Here is a 6,509-nt window from a genome sequence, read left to right on the forward strand (position 1 = left end):
TGAGGAAAAGTTAATCACTTCTCAAGACTTACCCTGATCGAGCCAGTTAATGTCATCTGCATCTTGCATGACTTCTGTTGGTGGGGCTAAGCCAACTTGATATTTTGTTATGTTTTAGTTCTTCTAAATAAAACCATGACTATTCTATTCATATGACATTATGTGCAAACTAAATAGAAGCTATGTTTAATGTGTGAAATGACTAATCTCAGTTTTTAAGTAAAACACTTGGGAAGACACATATTAAAATTGAAATTTTACATTATACTTATTCAAGCTTTTGAAGTTTTGCTTTGCTTTAGAAGGATAGAAATGTTCTTTTTTTTAAATATACTGTCTTGAAGTATTGCTGATCTACTTTTTGACTGTAGAGACAGAAAGAGTTACTATGTTGGGTTAATTAAAATTTATTGTGTTGTGTTCATTTCTGCTGTAAGGCACCGCGATTCAGTTATACATATACACACATTCATTCTTTTTCATATTCATTTCCATTATGATTTATTACAGGGTATTGAATATAGTTTGCTGTCCTATACAGGAGGACCTTGTTTATCCATCTTGTGTATAAAAGTTTGAATCTGCTAATCCCAAGCTCTCAGTCTATCCCTTCCTCACCCTTTTCTCCCCCTTGCCAACCTCAAGTCTGTTCTCCATGCTCATGAGTCTGAGAAATGTTCACTTTTTGTTGTTGTTAGCACTTTAATTTGGCACATGAACAAATGAGGATTATATGAGCCAAGGGCTTGAAATGGGCCAAATGTGGGGGCTTTACAGGTTACCCAAGATAGAGGCAATGTTTTGCAGTGAAAAAATAAGTATTGGTAGAGAGGAATCACACCGATTTGGCCAATGTGCTAGCTTTGGCGGCACAATGGCCAGGGACATATGTAGTTTGGCCTCAGGTTGTCAGTCTCATTGTGGAGACTTAGAAGTAGAAAATTATAGTAAAGTAATACAAGCTGCTAGATATTGAAAGTGGAAAAGGAGGAGGCATTGGAGCAGCCTTACGAAAACCACCCTTTCCATCCATGGACATTATGATAAGCCAAGGAAGATTTGAAAGTAACTGTGAAGACAGAAAGAGTTTTGTATGCACTTTAAATAGGTATTTAAGTGTGGCTGGGACACAGGGTATGTGAGTGTAGATGAGCTGTGATGTGCTTGCCGTTGAGAGGCAAAACTCAAGAGAGAGTCAAGAGATTCTGAAAGGTCCTGTTCTCTAATGAATTTAAACTGTATTCTAGGGCAATGGAGAACCATCAGTGATGTGGTGAGATTTATTTACTTGTGCATCCATTCAGTAAATATTCACCATCAGTGTTTTTTATTTAACAAACATTTGCTGAGCACTGATAGGCACTGGAGATAAAGCACAAACAAACAAACACAAAAATAAAGAACAAAACCAAAAAATGAGATAAAACATCCTGCCTGGAAAAAAGCAGGTGGCAATTTTAGATTTAGGGGGCAGGGGGAGTGGCACCAAGAAGGTGGCATTTGGGCAAAGAGATGAAGAAGGTGAGGGGGTAAGCCATGAGGATATTAGGAGAAAAACATTCCAGATGATGGGAGATGCCAAGGCAAAGGCCTGGAGGTGAGAGCATGCCTGATGTATTTGAGGAACACCAAGCCAGCCCACCAGGGCTGGAGTGGACAAATCAGAGATGATGGACTTTCACTTTCGATCCTGAGTGAGGACAGAAGCTGCCCAGTTGTTCTGAGCAGAGTCAGGAAGGGCATGGGCTTCTGGTTTTAACAAATTCTTGGGAACTGGGATAAGTCAAGGGAAGAAACAGGGAAACCAGTGAGGAGGCTATTATAGGAACCCAGGAAGAAAAAATGGTGGAGGTCTGGATTACAGTATAGTAGTGGGTATGATCAGAAATCCAACAGCCTCTGCTGACCACCAGAAGGGGTGTTCAAGGGCATGTGGGGAGGCCAGAGAATGACCACACCTCTGCCCATATATACAATCCCTCTTCTTGGGCTCTTTCCAGTTACCTATCAAAACCATTGTGCAGTGAGAAAGAAGACATTCATTTCATTTCCACCCAGGCTTTTAACAGTCGAAGAGAAAACTGCTGTACTTAACTACAGGATAAATGAAGGGCTTCCTAAGGCCATGTGCAGAATGACAATTAGCAGGAATACGGCCCTAGGACAGGAGGGAGCTTCCCACCCAGGCTGAATCACCAGCTCACTGTTGGGAACAATTTATTTGATGCAAATAAAAACCAAACATTTATAAATCAGCTAAATAAGAAGTGTAGGGGGGGAGCTTCTGGGATTTGAAAAAAAAAATTATTCTCCATGGGGGTTGGAGGACTGGAAATCTGTCAGGACTTGGGGCATGCACACATCTGGTATGTGTTGCTGGGGCACTTGGTCACTTTGTAAAGCCTTGATCAGTTTAAGGCTTTTGTTTATGGGTATTGCACTCCTGTGGTTGGAAAGCCTTTTCTTAATATCAGAAGGGCATTCTGAAGAAGCCAATTCTATTTCAAAAAGCAAAGCCCCAATTTGCCTCTCTCAGGCTATCTTAATGCCCTTCCTATATAGACCATTCTATTGCCTAGACAACTGTGCATAGTCATTTAACAAGTTTTCCTGCTTCTATCTTTTCAATAACCTTTTTTACTTTAGAATAATGGTAAATTTATGGAATAGCTGCAAAACTAATACAAAGAGTTTCTATAGATCCTTTACCCAGTTTCCCCTAATGTTGGCACCTTACATTAATGACATGTTTGTCAAAACTAAGAAATTTTCCATAAGAGCTGACTCCCCAGTCACATTTAATAACCAATAATAGTTACTCTTGTTGGTAAAGCACGTGACCTGCTCGTGACTCAGCTTCACAGGCATGGGGAATGGCATTCTTCCCATTCTACCATAGTGAGGCAGATTCAGAAAGGAAGAAACTCCTGAAAACATAAATAAACATAAAACATAAAAAAAGAAACTCCTGAAAACATAAAATGGAAATTCAAAAGGTGCTGGGTGGCAAGAAAATACAAAAAAGTCCTATTTGCTTATGTGTGATTAATTCTCAATAAGTATCTACCAAAGGAAGGGAGAACTAGAGGATTTCCAGGTTTAGCAAAAAAAAAAAAATCAGTTCAGTGTGAACTTTAGATAAAAAAGTGAATGATTTTTAAAAATAAGTTTGTCTCATGCAATATTTGGGACATGGTTATACTAGAAATTTATTTGTTCAAGAAGATGTGATACGTACATATGGTGGTGGTGGTTTAGTTGCTAATTCGTGTCCGACTCTTACAACCCCATGCACTGTAGCCTCCCCAGTCTTCTCTGTCCATGGGGTTTTCCAGGCACGAATACTAGAGTGGGTTGCCATTTCCTTCTCCAGGGGATCTTCCCGACCCAGGGATCGAACTCTCATCTTCTGTATTGTAGACAGATTCTTTACTGCTGAAGCACCAGGGAAACCCATAAATATATATATATATATATGTACACATGCATACAGATATATATATATATGTGTGTGTGTGTGTGTGTGGGTGTGTGTGTATATATATGTATGAAAGTGAAAGTGAAGTCGCTCAGTCATGTCCGACTCTTTGTGACCCCATGGACTGTAGCCTATCAGGCTTCTCCATCCATGGGATTCTCCAGGCAGGAATACTGGAGTGGGTTGACATTTCCTTCTCCAGGAGATCTTCCCAACCCAGGGATTGAACCTGGGTCTCCTGCATTGTAGGCAGACACTTTACCGTCTGAGCCACCAGGGAAGTCCATATATATGTATATATATATATATACATATACATTTATATATATATATATAGCAATATTATTAAGCCATAAATAAGAAAAATAATGCCATTTTCAGCAACATGGATGGATCGAGAGGTTGTCATACTGAGTGAAGTAAGTCAGATGAAGAAAGGCAAATGTGATATCTTTTACATGTGGAATATAAAAAAGAAAATTGGTACAAATGAGCTTATTTCCAAAACAGAAGTAGAGTTGCAGATGTAGAAAATAAACTTACGGTTGCCCAGAGGGAAGGGTGGGTGGAAAGGTGCACTGGGAGATTGGGACTGAGATGCACATGTAAATAACTAATAAGGCTTACTGTGCAGCGCAGGGACGTGTACTCAATGTTCTCTTACGGGAGCATGACACTGATATCGCTTTCACGCAGACTCTAAAATACAGTGCAAATCAGCATGTCTATGAAACAAGAACAGACTCCCAGACACAGAGAACAGACTTGTGGTTGCCCAGGGGGAGGGGGAAGGGAGAGGGAAGAAACAGGAGTGTAGGATTAGCAGAGGCAAACTAGTCCATGTAGAGTGGATAAACAGCAAGGTCCTACTGCATATCACAGCACTGCAATGACACTATTCTTGCATAAAATGAACAAGAAAATTGCTGTTTACCTGAAGTTCAAATTTACCTGGGTGTTCTGTATTTTATCTTGCAAATCTGAGGAGGAAGGGAGGAAAGAAGGAAGGGAGGAAGAGGAAGGAAGAGGAAGGCTGGGAGGGAGCCTGATATCAATCAGGCTACCTCAAGATTCTGCCATTAGAGCTTTGGCTCATCTGACTTCAGATTTACCAAGAAAACATCTGTCTATAATTTGACATTTCACGAGGAACTAGCCACTGGGAAAGAATAAATTGGTCAGGCTGTCTGGAATTTCTCACTGCTAACTGACAACTTGACTTTTGACTAAGATGTGGTGTACCCTGTAGCTTGGTACAAGGAAGGAATGTACTAACTCCAGAGACAGTCATAGTTCAGTTCATGTGACAGATTTTGCAATAGAAATTAATAAATTAAAATTCCAACTTTATGTCCCAGTCCTCAGAGTTCCGTTACTGTGATGCCAACTTTGAGAGACAGATCTGCTCCCTTAAGCGTGCTCATGGTGGGGACGGCAAGGTTCTATGGTGATGTTTCCATGTTTTATTTCTTAAACTGAATGGTAAGTATATGGTGTTCTTTTATTCTTTGTAACGTTTCGTGCATCAGAATATTTTATACTGTATTTTCAAACAAAGTGAAATAAGAAGCCAAGTGATTTAATGGAAGAAGGATGGACTTGTTTTGAGAAAATATTTGCTTGAGCCCAGATTAGCCACTGTTTCACTTCTTTCTATTTTACATTCCAACAACATAGCATTAATCAGAGGGTTTCTAGTGAGATCTTATGCTGAGCTCTTCCTTTTACATTTCCATGCCTTATGCTTTGCCTTTTGTCTTGGAAAGCCTTCTTTATCCTTTTTTTCCAGCCACTCCCACTCACTTTTAAAGACAACTCATAACTATCATACAGGACAATTCAGGAATTTTTTTTTTCCCACTGACAAGTCTCTCCCCCAGTCTCCGCTCCCACCACTCAGGGCAAGAGGCTCTATTTCTACCCCTACCTTATTTCTTTATCTCCAATCAGTTGTGTTTCGTTCTCTGATGCTCCCACCACATTGTGCTATGATTAGCTTTTTACAGGTCTGTCTTGCCACCAAGTCCTACATGGAAGGACTGTTGCTGAAGCTGAAGCTTCAATACTTTGGCCTCCTGATGTGAAGAGCTGACTCATTGGAAAAGACCCTGAGGCTGGGAAAGATTGAAGGCAGAAGGAGAAGGGGACTGAAGAGGATGAGATGATTGGATGGCATCACCGACTCAATGGACATGAGTTTGAGCAAGCTCCAGGAGATGGTGAAGGACAGGGAAGCCTGGCATGCTGCAGTCCATGGGGTCACAAGGAGTTGGACATGACTTAGTGACTAAACAAAAACAATTTGCACCAACTGAAGTCTCTTGAAGCGAAGAACTGAGCCTTAATCATGCTCCTACTCCCTGAACCTAGCAACGTGACTAACCCACATTTTGTTGTTTAGTTGCTAAGTCAAATCTGACTCTTTGTGACTCCATGGACTGCAGCATGCCAGGCTTGCCTGTTCTTCACCATCTCCTGGAGCTTGCTCAAACTCATGTCCATTGAGTCAGTGATACCATCCAACCATCTCATCCTCTGCCATCCCGTTCTCCTCCTGCCTTCAATCTTTCCCAGCATCAGGGTCTTTTCCAATGAGTCAGCTCTTTGCATCAGGTGGCCAGAGTATCAGAGCTTCAGCTTCAGAATCAGTCCTTCTAATGAACAAACCCCTGTTTACCCATCCGAACTGACTTTAGGAAATGACTCTCCCTAAGCCTTAGTTTCCACCATTATAAAGTTGCTGCACACAGGCGCACACACATCAGCAGGTAAATTTTCAGCCACATATTGCCTGCTTAAAGAAAAACCCACTTCTGTGTATTCCCCAAAACTTTAGGGCTAATCCAACTTCCTTCTTTAATAACGAGAAAATCAAGGCCCAGAGAGGGACAGTAACCCACACAGGGTCGCACAGGAGTGGAGTGGCTTGTTCAGAGGAAGAACCCAGGTATCATTCAGCAATGCCTATTGCTGGGGGATGATAAGCAGATTGTCTAACTTCCCAGATTCCCTAATGCTTTAGAGAAGTTGG

At 41.1% G+C, this 6,509-nt stretch overlaps 1 non-coding gene across 1 annotated transcript; it reads right to left on the minus strand.

Annotated features, from left to right (window-relative positions):
* Positions 1 to 3,686: 3,686 nt before the first annotated feature.
* Positions 3,687 to 3,758, minus strand: TRNAC-ACA (transfer RNA cysteine (anticodon ACA)). Its single transcript has one exon. It is a non-coding gene; the product is annotated as a tRNA-Cys (tRNA).
* Positions 3,759 to 6,509: the final 2,751 nt, after the last annotated feature.

The sequence above is a fragment of the Bos indicus genome, chromosome 8, assembly GCF_029378745.1.
Source record: "Bos indicus isolate NIAB-ARS_2022 breed Sahiwal x Tharparkar chromosome 8, NIAB-ARS_B.indTharparkar_mat_pri_1.0, whole genome shotgun sequence".
Taxonomy (NCBI): Eukaryota; Metazoa; Chordata; class Mammalia; order Artiodactyla; family Bovidae; genus Bos; species Bos indicus.